Genomic DNA, 26,436 nt, shown 5'->3' with positions numbered 1-26,436 from the left:
GCTGTCAGCACAGAGCCCGACGCAGGGCTTGAACTCACAAACTGCGAGATCATGACCTGAGCCAAAGTCGGACACTTAACCGACTGAGCCACCCAGGCACCCCTCAAATACTTATTTTTTAAAAAGCACAGAAAAGATCAGTTAAAGAAACCATAATAATTGAAAAAAAGTAAGAAAAATTATAGAAAACAGTGGCAAATATTGACATGATCCTAAGTAAGCTGGTTATTGACTGTATGTTTTAAGTTAATTCTAATATTTCTGACAGACCTTGACTGTTTTGACTGTTCTCTGAGGAACTGTTCCTCTCTCAGCTCTAACCAAGAGGTTTCTATGAAAGTTGGTGTATTTTTACTTGATCATCCCCAGTCACTGTACTAGAGGGAACCTGACCAAATTGTGTGTGTGTGTGTGCGCGCGCGTGTGCATGTGTGTGTGTGTGTGTGTGTGTGTGTGTGTGTGTTTTAACTTGGGTAATTAGCTTGGTGGTTTAAGCCATAGAATACAAAATTGAGAATAATCAATGTTCATGTTTTCCATAACATGAAAGAAGTGAGTATGAAAAAAATGGAGCTTGACATGCTAAGAGAAACAAATCAAGAAGGGAAGACAGCACTCTCAAAATTGAGTCCACAGTTCAAGTCTTTACTGAGATTCTGACAATCCCATTTTCCCTGTTCTTAGTAGTTCAATCCTTCTTTGGGACTCTGCAGGCCAATAAATCTTTTTGTCTAAAGTACACGTATTTCAGTTTCTTTCATTTGCAATCACAAGGGTCATAACTGATACACAATGACTTTAAATTTTTCATGGATATTTTAATTCCCAATCTCCTATATATTTCTGCATCCTAAAAAGCTCATACATTTCACTTTGAACTTTTTCTAGCTTTCTTTAAAAATGTACTGATTAGAAGGGTGCCTCGGTGGCTCAGTTGATGACACGATTGACTCTTGATTTCAGTTCAGGTAATGATCTCACAGTTTGCGAATTTGAGCCCTGCATCGGGCTCCATACTGCAGTGGAGAACCTACTTGGGATTCTCTGTCTCTGTCTCTCTCTCTGCGCCTCCTCCATTCACTCTTGCTCTCTTTTTAAAATAAATAAATAAACTTAGGGGCGCCTGGGTGGCGCAGTCGGTTAAGCGTCCGACTTCAGCCAGGTCACGATCTCGCGATCCGTGAGTTCGAGCCCCGCGTCAGGCTCTGGGCTGATGGCTCGGAGCCTGGAGCCTGTTTCCGATTCTGTGTCTCCCTCTCTCTCTGCCCCTCCCCCGTTCATGCTCTGTCTCTCTCTGTCCCAAAAATAAATAAACGTTGAAAAAAAAAAAAAATTTAAAAAAAAAAAAAAATAAATAAACTTAAAAAAACGTATTTATTAGAATGGGAAATGGGCATGAAAGAGTGTAAGTAAACTAACAGAAAGGCCACTTTCAAAGCACATGTCTTGGTTTCAGAAAGTGAATTATGTTGACTAGGGAGCACCGAATATATCACAAATCTGTGATCAATCACTATTTGGTATATTTGCTTTTCCTATGAGGATTTTTATAGTGCTTTAGATATAGTAAGCTTTCCTTAAATTATTTCTTTCTTTATTTTTATGTTTTTAATTTAATTTTTTAAAATTTACATCCAAATTAGTTAGCATATAGTGAAACAGTGATTTCAGGAGTAGATTCCTTAATGCCCTTTACCCATTTAGCCCATCACCCCTCCCACAACCCCTCCAGTAACCCTCTGTTCTCCCATATTTAAGAGTCTCTTATGTTTTGTCCCCCTCCCTGTTTTTATATTATTTTTGTTTCCTTTCCCTTATGTTCATCTGTTTTGTCTCTTAAAGTCCTCATATGAGTGAAGTCCTACGATATTTGTCTTTCTCTGACTGACTTGAATTGACAAACATGTGAGGCGATTACTAACTATTCTTACATTCATAGCCATAAAGTTAGAATTGTCATCCATTATACACTTCAGGTTGGATATAACAACTATGCTTCATCTACATCTCTTATATATCATGTATAACTACAATCTCATGGTATACAATTGTATCTCTTCACATTTCTCTATTTTCTATATTGGAAGGCATGAATTTAAGGCTTGATGTTAATTTCTCCATTTTTGGCCTAATATTTTGGAAAATTCACCAAGGGCTTGTCTTGTCAAAAGCACTTACTAGTCCTCATTTCCAGGAAGCACTCATTTTTTACTCCCATTCATTCTTCTCCAGACCAATACACAGCACTTAGGCACTGTATATGACATTTGTGGCATATGTATTTTATTTATAAAAGGGAAAATTATATCATCTAAGAAGAATTTCTTTAACAATCCAGAAAAGTGCTCTATTACTTTCAGTCAGATTGATCTCATGAGCAGAGTATTTTTTTTTCCTTAGTTTCTTCTAGTACTTACAGGTCAAACTAGGAAAAAGAAAGGTGTGAACATTTGTATCAGTTTGAAAAAGGAAGTCATTTATTATCACACTTCATATAACTTCCCTTCTCTTTTTATATGAGTCCCCTTGTTGAGATTTCAAAACCCGTTCTCTTCTTGCCTGCAATTCTGTTCATGGTGATATGGCATTTTCCCTAAAAATGAAGCATCAGTGTAAGCTTTATGATACTGGGAGGAACAAGGTTAAGAAAGGCATGTGTAAAATATGGAAAGTCCCAAACATAGTCACAATTCACATATTGTTTCTGTATTTACATGAAAACCTTGGGGGTTCTTTTTGTATATTGCTTTAAGCTCTTCAAGTTTTCCTTACCTCTTCCTAATGTGTTTAAATTGTATTTTCATTTGTATAACTTCTTTTTTAAATGGCTTTGACTTGCAATATTTTAGCACATACTTCATTATTAATTTCTAGTTATTTTCAAGTTTCAAGTGATTTCAATTTTTATATGTATGATTTCTGTTTAAAAATAAAACTATATGATATCACCAAAATGGTGAATCAAAAGACTCTTGTCTCCATCCCCTGATAACAATCAATAAGCAGACAGCTATCCATGAGGAAAAACAGTTCTGGGGAAGCTCAGGAACCCGCTTAAGGAAACTTTAGCAATATGATGGAACAAACAAAAACCTCGAGATTAACCACAAAAAAAGAAAGGAAGAATGGTTGGTTGCATTTTGCTTGAACCATCTTATCCTCAAACTGGCACACTTAAGAGCCAAGAGATGATTCCCCAGATAGAAAGAGATCCTCTTGCTAGCAAGGAGAAATTGTGATAAGCACCCAAATTCTTCAGACTTTGGGGGCACCTCTAGAAAGGCCCACTTCAGTTTTACCCCACCCAGAGGCCAGCAAAAGTGACATATAAAGGGATAAAAAGGAACAAGAAAGAAGATCAGGGGCTATCAGTATCAGCCACACAATAAGAGTGACAAAAGTTGCCAGTGACCTGTTCTGCAGAGAACCCAAGAAACTTTTGTCACTGAAGATATCAATGACCAGCATAGCTGCCATGGATATCCTGCATATTTTATTGTTTTTTGCCCTTGGTATTCACATTTGCAGAAGTCAGCCACATGAGTCTCTCCCTGCTCATCCTCTGCCTCTCAGAGATGGGATTTTACCCTGACAACCAACCTAAGACTCTGTTACTGCATGAGTACAACACAACAGCCTCTCAGAGATGGGATTTTACCCTGACAACCAACCTAAGACTCTGTTACTGCATGAGTACAACACAACAGCCTGGACTTCTGTGCTTGACACATACTACCATGTGCATGCCTGATAGCCTGACCAGCTGTACACATGCACACTCTCAGCCTGACTTCTGTCACTGGCCTCCACTTCTGTGAGCTCTATCATAGGAAAACTCTGAAGCAATATAGTGCATGTGAACATCCAGGGCCCCTATAACTTCCAGTATACCTGTGGTTGACACTGGCCCTTGTTAATGGCACTGGCCCCAAATACTATGTGTATGTGTGCAACCAGAACTTACCACTACAAGGAAAATGCACCTGGTCCTCAATTTATCATATGGACACCACCACTCTGGCCACAACCACTGCCAGCCCTGGTCCACAGTCACTGAAACTGAAGGTGCTGCTGAGGACCCAAACACTCCTTGCAACAACTTTAGACACCCTAAACTGAACAAGAATTGACTCAACAATTGTCAATGTTGTGGACACAGATAGACCGAACCAACAACATATTATGTCCCCCCAGACCCATCACATACCCTCACACTTCATACCCTGCAGCACTAGACCCAGTGTCACAGCATGATCCAGTATGCCCTTACCTACAGGAGAAGATATTTCTTTGCCTCAGCCAGTCCAGAAATTCTGAATGAAATGACTACTTCTTCAAATGCATAGATACATACCTAAGACTATAGAGTTCATGAAGAATCAGCAAAACATGACACCACTAAAGAAACACAGTAAACTTCCAGTGACTAACCCCAAAGAAACGGAAATCCATGAATTGTCATACAAAGAATTCAAAAAACTGTTCTAGAGATGCTTAGAGAGCTCATAGAGAACATAGATAAATAATTTAACAAAATTAGGAAAACAATACAAAAACAAAATGAGTAAGTCAACAAAGTTATAGAAAATACAAAAAAATAAAAAATTTTTAGGTAAAGAATGCAAAGACTGACATGAAGAATTTAATTGAGAGCATTGACAGCAGCCTGGACCAAACAAGAAAAAAATATATAATCTTGAAGACAGATCATTTGAAATTATCCAGTCAGGGACCTAAAAAGAAAAAGTAAAAGTGAAGAAAGTCTACAGAACTTACAGGACAACATTGAGAGAAACAATCCATGCATCACTAGAATCACAGGAAAGGGCAAGAAAAAAGGAACAGAAAGCTTATTAAAATAAATAATGTCTGAGAACTTTCCAAGCTTGGGGAGAGATTTGGACAGCTTTGATTATGAAGCTAATAGGTCATTTCAAAATTTCACTACAATAGTCTTCTCCAAGACATTATAATAAAACTTTCTAAAATCAAAGATGAAGAAAGAATTTTACAAGAGAAGAAGAAAATTCTTTCACACAAAGGAACCTCCTTATTGCAAATTATTTGACAGTAACTTTTCAGTACGGGAAAGAGTGAGATGATATATTCAAAGTGATGAAAGAAAAAAACTGCCAACCAAGAATATTTTACTAAGCAAAAGTGTCTTACAGGAAGGAAAGTGAGATAAACACCTTTCCCAAAATGTAAAAACTGAAAATTTTCATCACCACTAGACTAGCCTTACAAAAATACTAAAAGTAGTCTTTCAAGCTGAAACAAAAACAAAACAACAATAACAAAAACCACATTAATTAATAACAATGAAAACTTATGAAAATGCAACATACCAGTAAAGGTAAATAGATAGTCAGATTCAGAATACTTATATACTGTGATATTGTAGTGTTGGTCACTTAACTTTAGTATGAAGTTTAAAGATAAAAAAGCATTAAACATAGTTATAGCTACAGTAATTTGTTAAGCACAGTATAAAAATTTGTGAACTATAACACCAAAACAAAAAAAAATGTAGAGGGAAACTCACTTTGTTGGTATGAGTTTTTTGTAGTGTTTTTATATGCAATTGAAATTAAGTTAACAGAGTAAAATAGACTGTCATATCAATAATATATTTTAAGTAAATCCTAGGGTAACCACAAAACAAAATCTATGTTGAACACACACAAGATAGAGAAGTAAAGCAAAGCACACCACTATGAAAAATCAATTCACAAAAAAAAAAAAAAAAAAAACAAGACATGAAGAAAGGAGCAAAGTAACTACCAAACACTGAGAAAACAATGAATAAGATGACAATAGTAAGTTTTTACCTATTAATAATTACTTTAAGTATTACTTTAAGTATAAATAGATTAATTTTTCCAATCAAAAGCACACTATGGCTGAATGAATAAAATAATGACCTATATATGTGCTGCTTACAGAAGTCTCACTTCAGCTTCAAGGATATACTTAGACTACAAGTGAATTCCATTTCCACAAATGGAAATCATAAGATGGCAAAGATACAAATATTTGTATCAGAAAGAATATATTTTAAGTAAAAACTTATAACAACAGGCAAAGGAGGTCATTATATAATGATAAAGTGGTCGTTCACCCAGAGGATATAAAATTGTAAATATATATCCACACACATCAGAACACTTAAATATATTAATCAAATACTAACATATCTGAAAGAAGCAATAGACATTGCTACACTAATAATAGAGGACTCTAATACTCTCAACAATAGATAAATCATCCAGCAAAAATCAATAAGGAAACACTGGACTTGAACTATATTTAACATCAAATTAACCTAACAGACATATAAGGAAATTTGATACAACAGATGCAGAATTCACATTCTTCTCTAGTGCAAATGAAATATTCTGTGGGTTAGATTATATGTTATCACAACACAAGTCTTAACAAATTTTAATAGATTGAACTCATACTAAGTATCTTTTCTGACTACAGTGGTTTTAAACTAGAAATCAATAACATAAAGACAACTGGAAAATTCACAAATATATAGAAATTAAACAACACACTCAGAAATACCCAATGTACCAACAATAGAATCAAAAGGCAAATGAAAAAAAATATCTTGAAACAAATGAAAAACAACATACCAGAACTTAGGTGATATAACAAAGCAGAGTGAAAGGGAAGTTTATAATGATAAATGTCCTTATTTTTTAAAAAATTTCAAATAAACAACTCAAATTTACACTTTAACAAACTTTAAAAAGAAGAACAGAATAAGCATAAATGTAGCAGAAGGAAGGTGATAACAAACATCAGAACAGAATTGAAACAGAATAGAAAAAAAAAATAAAAGACCAAGAAAACTAAAAGTTGTCTTCTATAAATGATAAACAAAATTCACAAATCTTTATCTAGACTCACCAAGAAAAAAGAGGACTCAAATAAAATCATAAATAAAAATGAGACATTACAACTGACACTAAAGAAGTACAAAGGATAATAAGAGACTACTATGAATAATTTATACCACCAACTTAGGCAACCTAGAAGAACTGGGATAAATTCCTAGAAAAAAGAAACCCTATTGAGTCTAAATCATAGAGAAACAGAAAATCTGAACAGATCCATAACAAGAAAGGAAATTAAATCAGTTAAAAAAATTCCCAGCAAAAGAAAAATGGCTACATGGCTTCAAATGTTAATTCTACAAACATTAAGTTGATTTTATTTATTTTTTTTAATTTTTGTTAGTGTTTTATTTATTTTTAAGAGAGAGAGAGACAGAGCATGAGTGGGGATGAGGCAGAGAGAGAGGGAGACACAAAATCTGAAGCAGGCTCTGGCCTCTGAGCTGTCAGCACAGAGCCTGATGTGGGGCTCGAACTCACGAACTGTGAGATCATGACCTGAGCCGAAGTCGAACGCTCACCCAACTGAGCCACCCGGGTGCCCCAACATTGAATTGATTTTAAAACATTAATACCAATTCTCCTCAAACTCTTCCATACACTTGAAAAGGAGATAACATTTGCAAACTTATTTTGTGAGAATAGCATTACCCTGATACAAAACAGATAAAGATACTACAAGAAAAAAAATACTGTAGGTCAATATTTCTTTTTTTTATGTTTTTTAACAAGGAGTAAATACTAAAAATCATTTCCAGAAAGTATTTAAGTGGAGTGTTTCCTTATATTTGAATAAATATATGTGACACAGAAGATGCAGTGCAATTCATTGGTGAAATATCCTGGTTGATGTAGTCATTTTCAGGATGCTAAGAACAACTATAAACTAATTTTCTTTTGGCAGATTTTAAACAGTTAAATTAGGGGACTTTACATTAGGTCATACACATAGAAGAGAGTGCTGCTTTTTTCTATACTAGCAATGGAGCTCAGATTAAATGATCAGCCATATGCTACTGACCTCATTTCTAATAGGTTTATGTTAATCTTAGCAAAACATGAAAAGTCCTACATAAAAAGATTGCTGTGTGCTCACATATGATTTTCTTTCTGGTAGAATATTCAAGTACCCTAATTCTTAAAAGCCATGCCTTGGAAAACCTTGCTGGTCCTTAATGCAAATCATGCACACATGAGTTGCAGTGGTGTCATGCATCATGCACTGTTAATGAGTGATTCTAGTTCCTGATAACAGTTCACCTGAACACTGTATCATAACTAGTTTCTAAAATCAAACTTAGATATTAGTCACATTGGGTTCTACTTACTCTTATTTTAGGAAAGGACATATTGAGAAGGTCAGAATTCCAAAATATAACCATGAGAGAATGCATATCAAGGTAGCTTAGGGAGAATGAAGTTTCTGAGTACTATATGTTCTGAAGGAATTTGAGACTTTTTGATTCAATATATAGATAGATTTTGATACCAATATTTCATAATATCTTCTTGTATACATTTTTAGCACTTTTGATCTGACATAAAATACATATTTACTTGTTTTGGTATATATTTTATTCTCCAAACTATAGACACCATGAGACCAAGAGCTTTTGTCTCTTTTGTTCACTTTTGTATGCAAGTCAATGTTTCTAGTGAATATAGATCCAAAAATTGTCAACAAAATACTAACCAAATTCAACAGCACACTAAAAGTGAGATTTATCTTTAGGATGCAAGGATAGTTCAACATATGCAAATCAATAAATGTGATATACCACATTAATAAATTGAAAGATAAAAATCATCACATTAGATGTAGAAAAAATATTTAACAAAATATATCATCCTTTCATGATAAAAATGCTCAATAAATTGGGTATAGAAGGAATATGTTCAATATAATAAAGGCCATGGATGACCAATCCACATCCAACTTCATACTCAAATGGTAAAAAGCTGAAAGTTTTCTCTTAAAGAGAAACATGTAAGGAACAATTACATCATTACTCCTACTTGACATAGTCCTGAAGCACTAGCCAGAGTAATTTGGCAAGAAAGATAAATGAAACACTCAAATTGGAAAGGAAAAAGTAAAATTGTTTCTGTTGGCTGATGTTATGATTATGCATATAGAAAATCTTAAAATTCTACCAAATAACTGTTAGAAATAATTTTTAAAAATCAGTAAAGTTTCAGGATACAAAATCAACATACAAAAATCAGACATGTTTCTATACACTAACAATTAACTATCTGAAAAAAAATAATCCCATTTACAATAACATTAAAAAATAAAACTTAGTAATAAATTTATACCAAGAAAGTGAAAGATCTATTCATCAAAACTATATGACATTAATTTTTAAAAAATTGAAAAAGACACAAATAAATGGAAAGACAACCCATGTTCAAAAGAGTTAATATTGCTAAAATGTCCATACTTCCCAAAACGATTCAATATATTCTCTATCAAAATTCCAATGACAAATTCTATTTCACAGAAATAGAATATTTCTATTTCTAGAAATAGAAAAAAATTCTAAATTTCACATGAAATAACAAAAGACTCATATACTCAAAGTAATGTTGAGAAGAACAAATCTAACAACATCACAATTTCTAATTTCAAACTACACTACAAATATATATCCAGACAGTATGGTACTGGTTAAAGCAGACAAGTGGATCAATGGAACAGAATTGAGAAGCTAGAAATAAGCCCACATATACAGTCAACTAATACCTGACAAGGGAGTCAAGAATATTAAATGGGGAAAAGAGTGTCTCTTCAAAAAATGGTGTTGGGAAAACTGGATATTAACATACAAAAAAAGAAAGAAAGAAAGAAAGAAAGAAAGAAAGAAAGAAAGAAAGAAAGAAAGAAAATGAACCCCTATTTTATATCACGCAAAAATTAATCAAAATATATTAAATATAGGACTAAAATGAAACCATAAAAATTCTGGAAGAAAACATAGGAAAAATACTCCTTTACATTGGTTTTGGCGTGGATTTCCTAGATATGACAGCAAAAGCAAGAGTAACAAAATAAAAAATAAATAAGTGGACTACATCAGACAAAAACCTTCTGTACAGCAAAGTAACATTTAAAAAAATGAAAATATAATCTACAAAAAATTTGTAAACCAAATATCTCTAAAGGGTTAATATTCAAAATATATGAAGAGCACATACAGCTCAATAGCAAAAAAAAAAATCTTATTAAAAATTGAGCAGAGGGCTGAATAAATATTTTTTCCAAAGAACACATTAAAATGGCCAAAAAAAACCACATGAAAAGGTGCTAATCAATCATCAGGGGTATGCATATTAAAGTTATAATGAGATATTATCACACACTTGTTCTAATGGCTATTATAGAAAGACAAGAGATAAGAAATGCTGGCAAGAATGTAGAAATAAGGAAACCCTTGTGCACTGTTGGCTGTAATATAAATTGGTCCAGCCACTTTGGAAAACAGTATGGCAGTTTTCAAAACAAAACAAAACACAAACAAAAGAAAAACAACCAAATAACAAAAATTAGAACTACTATTGATCTAGCAATACCATTTCTTGTTATACAATTGCAGAAGATGAAATCATTTTCTGAAAAAGATATTTGCATTTGCATGTTCACTGGAACATTGTTCATAATATTCAACACATGGCAACAACCTAAGTGTCCATTGACAGATGAATCGGTAAAAAAAAATGTGCGATATCTATCATCTATCTATCTATCATCTATCTATCTATCATCTATGTAATCTACAATCTGTCTATTTAATCTATATGTAATTGAGTATTATTCATCAATTAAAAAAAAGGAAATTCTGCCGTTTGTGACATGGATGGATCTTGAGGGTATTATGGTAAGCTGAATATGTCATTGAAAGAGAAATACTGTACGATGTCAGTTATATTTGGAATCTAAAAATCAGCAAGTAGAATGGTGACTGCTAAGGGTAGAGGGCTGGGGAAAATGGGGACATGTTGGTCAAAAAGTACAAACTTTGAATCAATAAGTTCTGAGGGATCTAATAAACAGCATAGAGACTATATTTGACAATACTTTATCATATGCTTAAGAGTTGCTATTAGAGTAGAGTTTTAATGTTCTCACCGTCAACAAAAAATGGTAATTGTGTGAGGTGAAAGATGTGTATCTAACCTAATTAGGTAAACATCTGCAATATATATTTGTATCAACTCATCACATTGTACACCTTAAACTTACACAATGTTATATGTCAATTACAGTTCAATAAAACTGGGGAAAATGAACTCTTTTTTTAGAACAATTTATCTCAAGAAACATTGTTTTATTCTGTCAAAATAATGTTAAGTGAGCTATAAAAATATGTATTTGAGAACTCTTGAATAATTGTAACACAAGGTCTATAGAAATGATTTCTGCTTAACAACAAGATTATATTTTGATGTAAAATGGAATCTGATTTAGGTATTAAAGGAAGGTGGGGTGGACAATCTGAAGATGATCATGGAGAATGAGGACTAAAGTACATGCTGGAAAATACACAGTGCGTTATGTTGATCCCTTGTAAATGTCTAGTGCTCTAAAAAAGCACAAATCTCTCACAGTTCTCTGATAAGTTTTACTCATTTACTTCTCTGGAAAACTTTCCCCTTTTTATCATCTCTTCCTCTTAGCAATATAGGTGGGGCATCAGGCTGGAGTACAAAGAACATTGGGCAGAAATCTGCAGATATGATTATAATATTGTATCTACTACACCTTTCTGTGCAACGTATGCCATTTAACTTTCATTGGCTCCATTAAATAAAGGTAATGGCATATGTAATCTGTTAATTCTTTACATGTTTATTAATCATAAACACCAGATATTAAGTATATTGTAATGAACAGAACAGTCTCTTCCCTCATAGAACATACAAGCAAGTAAGGGAGATGAACATTTTTAAAAATACAAAAATAGGGGGTACCTGGGTGGCTCAGTTGGTTAATTGTCTGACTCTTGATTTTGGCTCAGGTCATGATCTCATGTCATGGTTCATGAGTTCAAGCCCCTTGTCAGACCTCTCTGTCTCTGTCTCTGTGTGTGTCTCTCTCTCTTTATCTCTCTCTCACTTTCTCTCACCCTCTCTCTCTCTCCCACTCTTCCTCCCTCCCTCCCCTGCTCATGTGCTCTCTCTCTCTAGATGGATAAATAAACAAACAAACAAACAAAAAATAAAGCAAACATATACTGTGTAATAAAATTTAGAAATCTATGATTATATAATGATCCTGGGGAGCCAAACATGGTCTTCCTGGATAAATTATGCTTTGGACCTAAAATCTAGTTTAGATAGAGATGGGGGAAAGGAGTTAAGAGGGTGGAGCAGCATGGAGACCCTGAACTTGTCTAGTCCCTGAAATGCAGCTAGATCAGCACCAAACCATTTTGAACAGGTAATTGATCTGAGGATTAATGCAACAATCTGTATAACCTGAGCCACAGAATTCGGCAGGTACACAATGCAGAGAGGTGAACTGGGGGAAAGAAAACCCATGGAGGATAAGGAGTGGTTTTTTGCAGAGAGAGAACAGAGAGAGAAAAATAAAGGGGGAGAGTGTGGTGCATTGGGATAGTGCAAGAAAAGCACTCTCCCAGAAAGTATCTGGAGAAAAAGAGAGAGGAAGGGTGAAAACTCTCCCAGGGGACTGAACCAGAAATTTGTTCCCTAAAACCACTGATGGGAAGAAAGGAGAGGGTTTCAATACCAAAATTCAATGAACAGTGGAGCACAGAATCTGAAGTTTCAGAGCTCAGTGTCTGGTGGTGCTCTGGTGAGGAAGTAGGGCAAATCCCCAGAAGCAGGCAGTGTGGTCTGAGGGGTCCATGTGCCACATGGGAGGAATCAGTTCCCCTGCTTGGAGTGCATTTGGTAAAGGACATAAGGCCTTCTCATATGCAAAGTCCCAGTGAACCCCAGAGAGCAGCCACGTTTGCTGGTATTGGGACAATGACTCCAGAGTGCAATGGAACCTGGCACCAGCTGTGTGTTGTGATTTGCCATGATTTCTGAACCTCTGCTACTATGCGATCAGATGAATGTTTCCTGGGGCAAGTCAGCACTGGGCTATTGGTCAACGAGATCATTCCCTAGAGAGTCAGTGTGGCCCAAGCCAGAGGAATCTCTGATGTGTGGGGTTTTGAAAAACAACCCCATCTGAGATAAAACTCTGGAGGCAGGTGCCACCTTGCAGGTGGACAGCATGGAGAGGAAAGGTGGGGAGGTAGAAGTGGGGAGTGGACTGAGGCTTGAGACAAAGGAGGGGTATTTGACCATGGATTGATGAAAGCACAAAGTTTCTGTGCCAGAGACTAGGGAAGTGGGTGAAGCCATTACCACCTCATGCATGCATGCACACTGATGCACCCCAGTAAGCTAAGCAGCACCATAGAGTGGAGAACAGAGCCATTACACCAAGCCCCACCCAACTGCACCCTCCCAACCACGTCATCTAGAAGACCAGCACAAGTCACTCCATCTGCTTGTTGTACCAACTATAGAGTGCTTCATATTTTCAGTTCCAGGGGAAACTGGCTGTAACTTCATTCAGGTTTCACTCTGTTTACTGATTCTTTATCCGTTTTCTTTGTTTCTGTTTTGCTTACCTTGTATTCTTTTTTTCTTTCTTTCTTTTCTTTCTTTTTGTGGATACAGAAAGAAAAATTTATTCCTTTTTACTTTATTTTTAATTTTCTTACATTTTTATTCTGTTTTGTTTCATTTTATTTTATTCTATTTTATTATACATTTTTTATCTTTAAAATTTTCTTACCTTGTTATTTCTTTCCTTTACCTTTTTCTCTATTCTATGAAGCTTCTTTCAAAAAGCAGACAGAAGCACATCTAGGATCTAGCTTCCTTTATTTGATCTTTTGTTTTATTTTTATTTTTTAATTTTAATTTCTAATTTTATTAATTTTTTTCTACCTCCAAAATGACAAAATAAAGGAATTTACCCCAATGGAAAGAACAGGAAATTTACCCCAATGGAAAGACAGCCAGGGACTAATCAACAGAGATATAAGTAAGATTTGTGATCTAGAATTTAGAACCACAATAATAAGAATTCTAGCTGGAGTTGAAAAAAGCATAGAAAACCCCAGAGAGTCCCTTTATGCACAGACAAAATAAATAAAATCTAGTCAGGTCAAAATTAAAAATGTTGCAACTGAGATAAAATCTTGCATGGATGCCATGACAGCAAAGATGGGTGAAGCACAGCAGCAAATCAGCAATATAGAAGATAAAATGATGGAGAATAATGAAGCAGAAATAAAGAGGAAACAAAGGCAAAATATTACACTACAAGACTTAGAGAACTCAGTGGCTTATTAAAAAGGAATAACATCCAAACCATAGGAATCCCAGAAGATGAAGAAAGAGAAAAGGGGGAAGAAGGTTTATGTGAGAAAATTATAGCAGAAAACTTTCCTAACCTGGGGAAGGACACATATAAAAATCAAAGAAGCACAGAGAATTTCCATTAGATTCATCAAAAACTATCACCAAGGTGTATCATAGGCAAATTCACAAAATACAGAGACAAAAAAAAGAATTATGAAAGCAGCAAGAGAAAAAAAAAGTCCTTAACATAAAAGGGAAGACAGATCAGGTTTGCAGAAGACCTATCCACACAAACTTGGCAGACCAAAAAGGAGTGGCAGGATATAATCAACATGCTGAATTGGAAAAATATGCAGTCAATAATTCTTTACCCATAAAGGCTATATCATTCAGAATAGAAGGAGAGATAAAGAGTTTCCCAAACAAAAACAAAAGGAGTTCGTGACCACTAAACCAGCCCTGTAAAAAATTTTAAAGGGGAATCTTTGTGTGAAGAAAAGACAAAACAAAATAAAAAAGACCAAAAGCAACAAAGACTAGAAAGGACCAGAAAACGTCATCAGAAACACTAACTCTACAGCAACACAAAGGCACAAAACTCATATCTTTTAGTACTCACTCTAAATGTAAATAGCTAAATGCTAAAATCAAAAGACATAGGTATCATGGGGTTCCTTCATGGTTCAGTCACTTGCACATCCGACTTTGGCTCAGGTCGTGATCTCACCATCCATGGGTTTGAGCCCCACATCAGGCTCTGTGCTGATAGCTCAGAGCCTGGAGCCCACTTTAGGTTCTGTGTCTCCCTCTTTCTCTGTCCCTCCTCTGCTCATAATCTATGTGTCTCTCTCAAAAAAAAAAAATAATAAACATTAAAAAAAAAGACATAGTGTATCAGAATGGATAAGAAAACAAAAATCCACCTATATTTTGCTTAGAAGATATTTATTTTAGATCTAAAGACACATGCAGATTAAAAGTAAGAGGATGCGGGGGCGCCTGGGTGGCGCAGTCTGTTAAGCGTCCGACTTCAGCCAGGTCACGATCTCGCGGTCCGTGAGTTCGAGTCCCGCGTCAGGCTCTGGGCTGATGGCTCAGAGCCTGGAGCCTGTTTCCGATTCTGTGTCTCCCTCTCTCTCTGCCCCTCCCCCGTTCATGCTCTGTCTCTCTCTGTCGCAAAAATAAATAAACGTTGAAAAAAAAAAAAGAAAGAAGATGCAGAACCATCTATCATGGCAATCGTCATCAAAAGAAAGCTGGAGTAGCCACACTTAGATCAGAAAAAAAAATAGAATTTAAAATAAAGACTGTAACAAGAGATGAAGATGGGCATTATATCCTAAGGGTCTATTCACCAAGATCTAACCATTGTAATTATTTATGCCCCCAACGTGATACACCCAAATATATAAATCAATTAATCACAAACATAACTTCAACACCCCACTTACAACGATGGATATATCATGTAAGCAGAAAATCAACAAGGAAACAATGGCTTTAAATGACACACTGGACCAGATAGACTTAACAGATATATTCAGAACATTTCATCCTAAAGCAGCAGAATATACATTCTTCTCAAGTGCACATGGAACATTCTCCAGAAGAGATCACATACTGGATCACAAATCAACGCCCAACAGATACAAAAATATAGAGATCTTTACCTTGCATATTTTTAGACAACAACACTATGAAAGTCAAAATCAACCACAAGAGAAAAAAATTGGAAAGACCCTGAATACATGGAGATGAAAGAATATCTAAAATCATCCTCGATGGGGAAAAACTGAGACCTTCCCCCTAAGGTAAAAAACATGACAAATATGTCCACTCTCACCACTGTTATTCAACATAGTGTTGAAAGTTCAAGCCTCAGCAATCAGACAACAAAAAGAAATAAAAGGTATCCAAATTGGCAAGGAAGAGTTCAAACTTTCATTCTTTGCAGACAACATGATACTCTATATGGAAAATGCAAAAGACTCCATAAAAAAACTGCTAGAATTGGGGTCCTGGGTGGCTCAGTTGGTTAAGCATCCGACCTCATCTCAGGCCATTATCTCATGGTTCGTGGGTTCAAGTCCCGTGTCGGGCTCTGTGTTGACAGTTCAGAGCCTGGAGACAGCATCAGATTCTGTGTCTCCCTCTCTCTCTGCTCTTCCCCAGCTCACACTCTATCTCTCTCTCTCAAAAACAAACAAACAAACAAACAAACAAACTGCTAGAACTGATACATGAATTCAGCAAAGCCGTAGGATATAAAAATCAATGTACAGTAAATGGTTGTAATTCTATACACCAATAATGGGCAGCAGAAAGGGAAATCAAGGAATCGATCCTATTTACAATTGCACCAAAAAAACATAAAATACTTAGGAATAAGCCAAACCAAAGATGTCAAAAATCTATACACTGAGAACTATAGAAAGCTTATGAAAGAAATTGAATAAGACACAAAAATGTTCATGGATTAGAAGAAAAATATTATTAAAGCGATGATACTACCCAAAGCAATCCACATAGTCCCTTTAATCCGTATCAAAATGACACCAGCATTCTTCACAGAGGAGAACAAACATTCTAAAATTTTTACAAAACCACAAAAGACCCTGAATAACCAAAGTAATGTTGAAAAAGACAACCAAAGCTGGAGGCATCACAGTTCTGGACTTTAAGCTGTACAAAAAGCTGCAATCATCAAGACAATATGGTACTGGCACAAAAACAGACACATAGATCAATGGAACCAAATGGAGAACCCAGTAATGGATCCACAAATGTAAGGCCAACTAATCTTTGACAAAGCAGGAAAGAATATCCAAAGGAAAAAGGAGAGTCTCTTTAGCAAATGGTATTAGGAAAACTGGACTGTGGCATGCAGAAGAATGAACCTGGAACACTTCCTTACACCATACACAAAAATAAACTCAAAATGGATGAAAGGCCTAAATATAAGACAGGAAGCTATCAAAATCCTAGAGAAGAAAACAGGCAACAACCTCTTTGATTTCAGCCGGAGGAACTTCTTACTTAACGTGTTTCTGGATACAAGGGAAACAAAAGCAAAATAGAATTATTGGGACCTCATCAAGATAAAAAGCTTCTACACAGTGATGGAAACAGTCAGCAAAAGTAAAAGACAGCTGATGGAATGGGAGAAGATATTTGCAAGTGACATATCAGAATCCAAAATCTATAAAGAACTTATCAAACTCAACACCCAAAAAACAAATAACCCAGTGAAGAAGTGGACAAAAGACATGAATAGACACTTTTCCAAAGAATATACCCAGATGGCTAGCAGACACATGAAAATTTGCTGAACATCACTCATCATCAGGGAAATACAAATTAAAACCACAATGAGATACCACCTCACACTGTCAGAAGGGCTAAAATTAATAACTTAGTCAACAACAGATGTTGGCAAGGATGTGGAGAAAGAAGAATCCTTTTGTACTGCTGGTGGTGCAGCCACTTTGGAAAACAGTATGGATCTTCCTTAAAAAATTAAAAATAGAACTACCCTACAACTTACCAAGTGCGCTACTAGGTAGGTATTTATCCAAACAATACAGGAGTATTTATTTGAAAGGGCACTCCAATTTTTATAGCAGCATTATCAACAATAGCCCAAATATGGAAATAGCCCAGACTTTGAATGGATAAAGGAGATGTGATACACACACACACAAACACACACACACACAATGGAATATTACTGGGTGATCAAAAAGAATGAAATCTTGCCATTTGCAACAATGTGGATGGAACTAGAGTATATCACACTAAGTGAAATAACTTAGAGAAAGACAAAAATCATATGATTTCACTAATATAAGGAGTTTAAGAAACAGAAAAGATGAACATAGGGGAAGGGAAGGAAAAATAAGATAAAATCAGAGAGGGAGAAAAACCATAAGAGACTCTTAAATACAGAGACCAAACTGAGATGTTTGGATGTGAGGATGGGCTAAATGAGCAATGGAAATTAAGGAGGGCACTTGTTGGAATGAGCACTGAGTGTTATATTTAAGTGAATAACTAAATTCAATTCCTGAAATCATCATTACACTATATGTTAACTAACTTGGATTTAAATTTTTTTAAAAAGGAAAAAAATAGAGATGGAATGGAGTGGTATAGTGAGAAATAAATATATATTATATATTTATATATTATATATATTTATATTATATATTTTATATATATATACTTTTGAAATGCATAATGAACATAATGTGTAGGAATCAGAGGCAAAAAGATGTTGGACACTTTTCTTGGAATTATACTATTTTCAACTTCCAAATTTTGTTAGGTCTTACAGATATTGCTCACATTCCAAACTTTTCCCTTGAATCTTACCCCTAAAATCTCCAGTCTACACTGACCTTTTAAGTTCTGAAATTCCATTTGTACATTCAGTATAAATAAAACTGTGTTTTGCATGCTTTGTACACTATAATGTCTACCACAGTGCTGGGCATCCAGCATCCATTAAAAAAAATCTTGTTGAATTTCTTGTTTGCCTTTGCCCTTAATGCAGGCTTCCTGTCATAGTGCTGAGACTAAGAATAATTCAAGGGTTGAAATGTTGATGCAAGGAACAATAGTAAATGTCTTAAGGTTTTGGGTCCTATCAATCTCATCTAGATTTAGGAAATGTGAAGTACCCTGACAATACCACCATTTTCCTCTTACAGTGTTTCTAAAGGAACTATTCTCTTATACTTAAGCATCTCTGACTGATGACATTAACATCTTGAACTCCTCAAGAAAATCAATACCACATAGTACAAGATGTTTCTGCTAAAATTGCCTATAATAACAATGGTTTTTGTTTGGATCATTCTCATTCCTGAATAATTTCTCTAAACTAGAATAAAGTACTAATCGAGATATGAAAAAACGTGTCACATACACATCACCTCTTAAGTCTTAACAAACAAACAAACAAACACTAGTTGTCTGTCAAAGAAGGAAAGATATACTAAAATTCATAACATCAGATTAACTGTATTGTAATATTCTGCTTCCTCTTATTTTATGTCTGGTGGAGATAGCCAAAAACAGAACTAAATTTTCTTTTTTCTTTCTTTTTTTCTTTTCTTTTCCTTTCTTTCCTTTTCTTTTCTTTAGCTCTTCTCTTTTCTTTCTCTTCTCTTCTTTTTCTTCCTTTCTTTTGTTTTCCCATCCCTTTCAATCCCTTCCCTTCTCTTTCCTTTTCCTTTTTCTTTTCCTCTCTTTTTTTTCTTTTTCTTTTTCTTTTCTTTCTTTTTTTTTTTTTTTTTTTTTTGAGAGAGAGGAGAGTGCATGAGCTAGGGAGGGGCAGAGAGAGAGAGAAAGAAAGAGAGAGAATCCCAAACAGGTTGCATGTTGTCAGTGCAAAGCCTGACTAGGGGACTGATTCTTGATCTCAGGAACCACAAGATCATGACCTGAGCTGAAATCAAAGGTCAGACACTTAACCAACTGAACCACCCACCTGCCCCAGCAGAACTAAATTTTAATTACACTCACATTGCTAGCTTTACCACTGTATACAAATACCTCTGTGAAGTATTTGTATATACCTATATAGAAAGAGGATCTGATAAAAGTGTATTTTAAAATGAAAAATGTGAAGCACAGATGTATCTAACATTTTACAGCTTAAATATTCTTATATTAAATCACTTAAATCAATGTGCTATGAATGTGTGAAACTTACTAAAGTATTTTATAAGAAAGAATCATTCTTTCCAACATTCCCAGCCTTTTCTGCTTTATATCAGGGTTTTCATATATCAAATTTGCAAAAATAAAACATGAAAGATTATTTTATAAATAAAATAAAGTAGGTATGTTATTTTACTTTATTACTATAAAGGTAAATGTAATCTATAAGGTAGATGTCCTTGGACTATTGACACAGCTCTCTAAAACCTTTTTGGATAAATAAGACCAAGATTACATAAACTGGATTGCACACTGCTGAGAAAAAGAAGGGGAAAGTAGTCCTTGAGGATTCAGGTGACTGATAAAAATTTAAGGAGTTTTTATACTTGGATACAGCTTTAAAAAATGTTTTACCTATTTTTCCTTGCTCTGGGTACACATTGGAGGGCTTTACCAACTTTTTAAATAAGAGTATGAATTTGTAAATTGTTTAGAGTAAAGTAGCTTCTGATTCCTAAATAATTGTCATTGTTGTTACATGAAGAAGAAGGAGAAGAGGGAGGGAGAGGGTAAGAGAGAAGAGGAAAGGGAGGGGGTAGAGGAGAGAAAGAAAGAAAGAAAGAAAGAAAGAAAGAAAGAAAGAAAGAAGAAAGAACAGAGGGAGGGAGGGAGGAAGGAAGGAAGGAAGGAAGGAAGGAAGGAAGGAAGGAAGGAAGGAGGAAGGAAGGAAGGAAGGAAGGAAGGGAGGAAGAAAGGGAGGAAGAAACGAAGGGAGGAAGGAACAAAGGAAGAACTCTTTTAGCATAGTAAGAAGCTGTCAGAATTATTTAATGGAATAATTTGTAAAGTATGTTTTATTTTCCCTTCCAAGATTCAATGTTTTTATTGCCTGCTTATAGCTTTCGTATCTAAAATCTGTTCATCTTCTATGATTTGAAAAAAACAAAACCTGCAAAATTGGTCTGTACAGGTGGCAGATTTGAAATTATTTATAGTGGTTGAAAAGGGATATGTATCTTTATAATATTCTACCTCCAACCCTGCCTCATTTTTGAACTTGCTCAGTGCCATTTGATTTAATAAATTTTATATCAAAGCAAATCAAACTTTGATTTGAATATTATGAAGGGGAATGCATGATAAGGGCTTTGATAAACAGTGTTTCTTTCTCCCTCCACCCCACCCTCTCGTTCTTGATCTCTCTGTCTTGTTCTTTGAGAGAAAATACTTCTTGGGTGATCAACTAGACAGTTTACTGGATTTCAGCAATAAGTAAAGGTATATCCCTCAAATATATTACATAAAAATTTATTGATGGGAAAGAGCACTTCATAGTATGCAAAGTGGAAATAAAAGGATAGCTTTTAATAGATAATTTAGATATATTAAGTTTTGTAAAAATAAATCCCCTCTTTTTGATCTGCAAATTAGACCTCGACTAATTCCTGAAATCATAAACAATTTTTTAAAAATAATCATTGTTTTAAATAAAAATTTTTAAGTAAAGCAAAACCTAAATACAAAGAAGTGTATAAACTATTAGTGTGAAGCTCAAATAATTTTTACAAAGTGGCACACCTATGCAAGCAGCACAGATTATGGTATAACATTAAGCTCCCTCTCCTTCCCACCCAGCTTCAGTCTCTGCCTCACTCCAAAGCTATATCCTGATTTCTAATACCACAGGTTTGTTTTGCTTGATTTAAATTTCATAAAAATGGAAACATATGGCAGTACTCTCTCATACCTGACTTCTTTCACTAAACATTTTGTTTGTAAAATACTTGATTCATTTTTATGTCTATATAATATCCTATGTGACTAAGGTTTATCTATTGTCCTCTTAATAAATATTTGGAGTTTCTCATTTCAGGCTGACACTAATAGCCCTTCCATGGTTATGGTTTTAGTATATTTTTTGCTGAAAATATACACACTTTTTTTTGGACATATTCCTTACACTACTCTGGGACTAATTTCTGGGTTAGGACATATTTAGTAGATATTTCCAGTAGTTACCCAAAATTGCACTCCTACAAAAAGTATATGTGAATTTCAGTTACTCCACCTCTAAATCAACATATTGTATGATTTTTGAAAAATATTTTACACTCTGATGATAATACAGATATATCATATTTGAATTTACATTTTCTAGTAACTAATAAAATTGAGTATTTTTAAAACATACACTGGTTATTTAAATACCCTATTTATTAAGACTTCCTCAAATCTAAAGTATTAATACTTTAGATATTCACGATATATAAATAAAATATCTTCTCACATTCTCTAGCTTGCATATTCATTATCTTAATAGTGCCTTTGATGAACAAAAATTCTCAATTTAATATATTCCAATTTGTCAAATTTGTCCTGATATTGTTAGATTTTTTATGTTCTCTTTAGAACTATTAAAAAATACTAGAAAAAAAGTTATATATATATATATATATATATATATATATGAAGATGTTTAGGTTTTAGTCTGTGTAGTACTACATCCACTGTTATAAGTTTGGCATATATATAATTTGATCAGGGCAATGTGCATTGAAAAAAGTCACATTTCCATATAATTATGAATTAAATATGAATTCCTCTAGGGCTCAGCTTAGCAGGATATAAGTAAGTTCAATGGCAGCCATTTTAGTTTTTTTTCTCATCCACTGCATATAATCATATACGAATTCTGGGTTTAAGAGGTGTCAGGGAAAGACCATTAGTGGTACAGCCATGGTACAGTCCATAGGAGGAATAGTGCAAAGGAGACTGTCTTTGCTTTTGTTTTACTTATATAGGAAGTGTGATGGAGTGCTAGGTTCAGCTAACTGTACTTGGGTGCAAGTACTTGGGTTTAAGAAAGACACTCTCATCTCATCTGGTTAAAACATTAACCTCTGCTACCTTGCTGCTAGTCTCTCTCTACTCTCAAGAAAAGATTAAAAGGATGAGCACTGGGTGTTGTATGGACACTTATTTGACAATAAATTTCATATAAAAAAAAAAAAGTATCTCAAATCTAGTTGGCTTCACCTTGGCCAAAGTGCTTTCCTTCATAATCATGTATTTTGAGATGAGACATCACCTCCTTCAAAAGATGTTAAGACACTGGTTAAAGAGAGGTTGACCTTTCTTCCAGAGTGATAGTGGATAATGAAGATAGTAACACAACCTACTTTTTTTTACTAATATATGCCATTATAAAAGAAAATTCAAAGTATGAAAAGATTCTAAACTCATAGTATTTAGATATTCACAAGTAAATATTCAGGATCTAAAGTTTATTGATTCTTTCAAAAGAAATAATGTCCAATATTAGAAAGCTAATACATTAATAAAATATATTTGATATATAAAATGCAAAGCATAAAATCAGATTCTCTTTTTCCTTCCCCTGATCATGGCTATCACCTTTAGTAAAATAATTTTTCGAGTTAATTAAAGAAATCTTCTCAGAGTATTTACGTATCTTTTTTTAAATACTTTCCAGGCAAATATTGAATTGGAAAATATAATGGTCTTTTGACTTTAACTTTTAAAAATTTAGTTTCTATGTGTTTGTCTTTTTGTTTTATTTTTGTGTGTTTTTTTGTGGGGTTTTTTTTTGTTTATTTTTAAATGTTTATTTATTTTTGAGGGGGGGGTGGCAGGGGAGAGAAAGCAGGAAAGGGTTAGAGAGGAAGAGGGAGACAGAGAATAAAAACAGGCTTTAGGTAAGCAGGTTCTAGGCCCGAGCGGTTAGCACAGAGCCTGACGTGAGACTTGAACTCATTAACTGTGATATCAGGACCTGAGCTGAAGTCAGACCTTTAAATGACTGAGCAACCTAGGCACCCCTTCTATGTGTATGTCTTAAAAATAGGAGACTTTCTTAAAGTTACAGGATGGGATGAAGTAATGCCTGATATGTTCATTCTTTATTACATGACCATATGGAAGTTATGGTCATGAGCAATAGATTATTATGATATTCCTTAAGAAAAAAAAAAATTGACTGAAGTCTTGGTGTTGGTAGGTTAATAGCTTTCCATTACTGTGTGTTCTCTATACTACTCATGGCTTTAACTCCCTGGGTTATTGCTTAGATAATTTTACCTACCACATGACTCAGATAATTTTATCCCCCATCCCTGACACCTTCAAATGATTATTTTTAGAAAATATCATTAGGTTATCTTAAACATAATGTTCTTTTCTAGAGGAACTTGAACTTTTTAAAAACTTAACTTGATAAATAAATTAAACCTAATTTGAAAGGGCTTATAAATAAGATATACAATAGGACAGAAATGAAAACTCCACAAATATCCAGAAAAAATGATATATTTTTTAGAAATAGTTTCTAGGGTGAAAGGGTAAAGCCATAATATCCTTTGACTTTCCCTTTCCTTAAGCCATTTGTTATTTTTGACAAATAGTAACAGGTTTTTAACTTTTTATTTAAATTCCAGTTAGTTAACATACAGTGTAATGTTAGTTTCAGGTGGACAATTTAATGATTCAACACTTACAACACAAGGTGCTCATTACAACAAATGCGTATGACAGTAAAAAGCGATCTCTTGCAGTTCTCATGTATTTTTCATCATGTTTAGTGCAATACCATAAACTGTGAATGACAACATGAGACCCATACAAAGTGTCACTATGATGCTGTAAGTGTTCCCAAAAAGCAGACAAGTCAAAGCATTATAAGAAAAAGTTGAATTGCTTTGTGTGTACTGTACATTGAGTTCTGCAGCTGGAGTTACCTACCATTTGAACATAAATGAATCCAGCATAAAGATCATTGCAAAAAAAGAAAAAGAAATTCACGAACTGTCACTGCAGCTCTGCCAGCAGATGTGAAAATCTTGCACTTTTCATGAAATACGATTTTATCTTGTATTAAAAATGAAGCTTCTATGTGGGTACAAGATTGCTATAAAGAAGGCATACCTTCTGTGATTTGAGAAAAATCAAAGTTATATGACAGCTTAAACAAAAAGCAAGGTGAAGGATCTAGGGCTGGAGAATTTGATGCCAGCAAAAGATGGTTTGATAATTTCAGAAAGAGGTTTGGCTTAAAAAAATGCCAAGATAACTGGAGAAACAACTTCTGTCAACCAAGAGGCAACAGATGAGTTCCCAGATGCCATTAAGAAAGTCATTGAGGGGGAAGAATCTCTGCCTGAAGAGGTTTTTAATGTAAATTAGAGTGCCCTCTACTTGAAAAAGGTGCCACAACATTTATTAGTAAAGAAGAAAAGTGACCACTAGGATTTAAGAGAGGAAGGGATAGGCTAACTGTACTGTTTTGTTCAAATGCAGTCAGGTTTATAACCAGGACTTCCCTTATATATGAAGCTGGTAAACCCTGAGTCTTAAAGAGAAAAAATAAACACCAGCTGCCAGTCTTTTGGTTGTACACCAAGAAGGCCTGGACAATAATAACCCATTTTCAGGGTTGATTCCATTCATGTTTTGTCTTAAGTTAGGAAGTTCCTTGCCAGTAAGGGACTGTCTTTTAAAGTTCTTTTGTTATTGAACAATGCCCCTGGCCACCCAGAACCCCATGAGTTCAGCACTGAAGGAATAGAAGTAGTCTATTTGCCCCAAATACAGTGTCTCTAATTTAACCTCTAGATGGAGAAGCCCATAAGGACCTTTAAGGCTTATTATACATGGTGTTCTATGAAAAGGATTACCAATGCTATGGGAGAGAACCCTGATAAAGAAAACATCACAAAAATCAGGAAGAATTACACCATTGGAAATGCTATCATTGTTTTAGAAAAAGCCTTGAAAGCCATCAAGCCTAAAGTAATAAATTCCTGCTGGAGAAAACTTTGTGCAGATGTTGTGCACAGTATCTACAGTCTTTTGTGTCATATAATAGACTTAACAGGATTTACAAAAGATCCAGTTAAGGGAATAATAAAAGAAATTGTGGATATGGCATAAAAGGTGAGGAATGAAGTGTTTCAAGATATGGATCTTGGAGAAATTCAAGAGCTAACAGACACCACACCAGAGGAATTAACAAATGACTTGATGGAGATAAGTACATCTGATCCAGCGCCAGAAAATGATGAAGATGTAGATGAAGCTGCCAGAAAAGAAATTGACAGTAGACAATGTGGCAAAACGTTCTGATTATTCAAGAATGCTTTTGCCTTTTTTTTTTTTTACAACATGGACACTTCTATAATACAGGCAATGAAACTAAAGCAAATGGGAGAATAAGGATTGGTATGGTATTTCATTTTTAGAGAAATGAAAACGCAAAACAATGTATGACAGAAATTGCAATATATTTCTTCAAAGTTACACCAAATACCTGCCTTTTCTTCCTCCCTTTTCCACCTCCTCTACATCTTCTCCCTCTGCCACCCTTGAGACAAGAACAACTTCTTCTTATTCTTCTCTTCAGCCTACAATATGAAGATGAGTAAAATGATGATCCCCTTTCACTTAAGGAATAGTAAATAATCAT

The sequence above is a fragment of the Puma concolor genome, chromosome B4 (assembly GCF_028749965.1).
Source record: "Puma concolor isolate L17-30 chromosome B4, mPumCon1.1.hap2, whole genome shotgun sequence".
In the NCBI taxonomy this organism is placed as follows: Eukaryota; Metazoa; Chordata; class Mammalia; order Carnivora; family Felidae; genus Puma; species Puma concolor.
Note: the sequence above shows the minus strand (reverse complement) of the source record.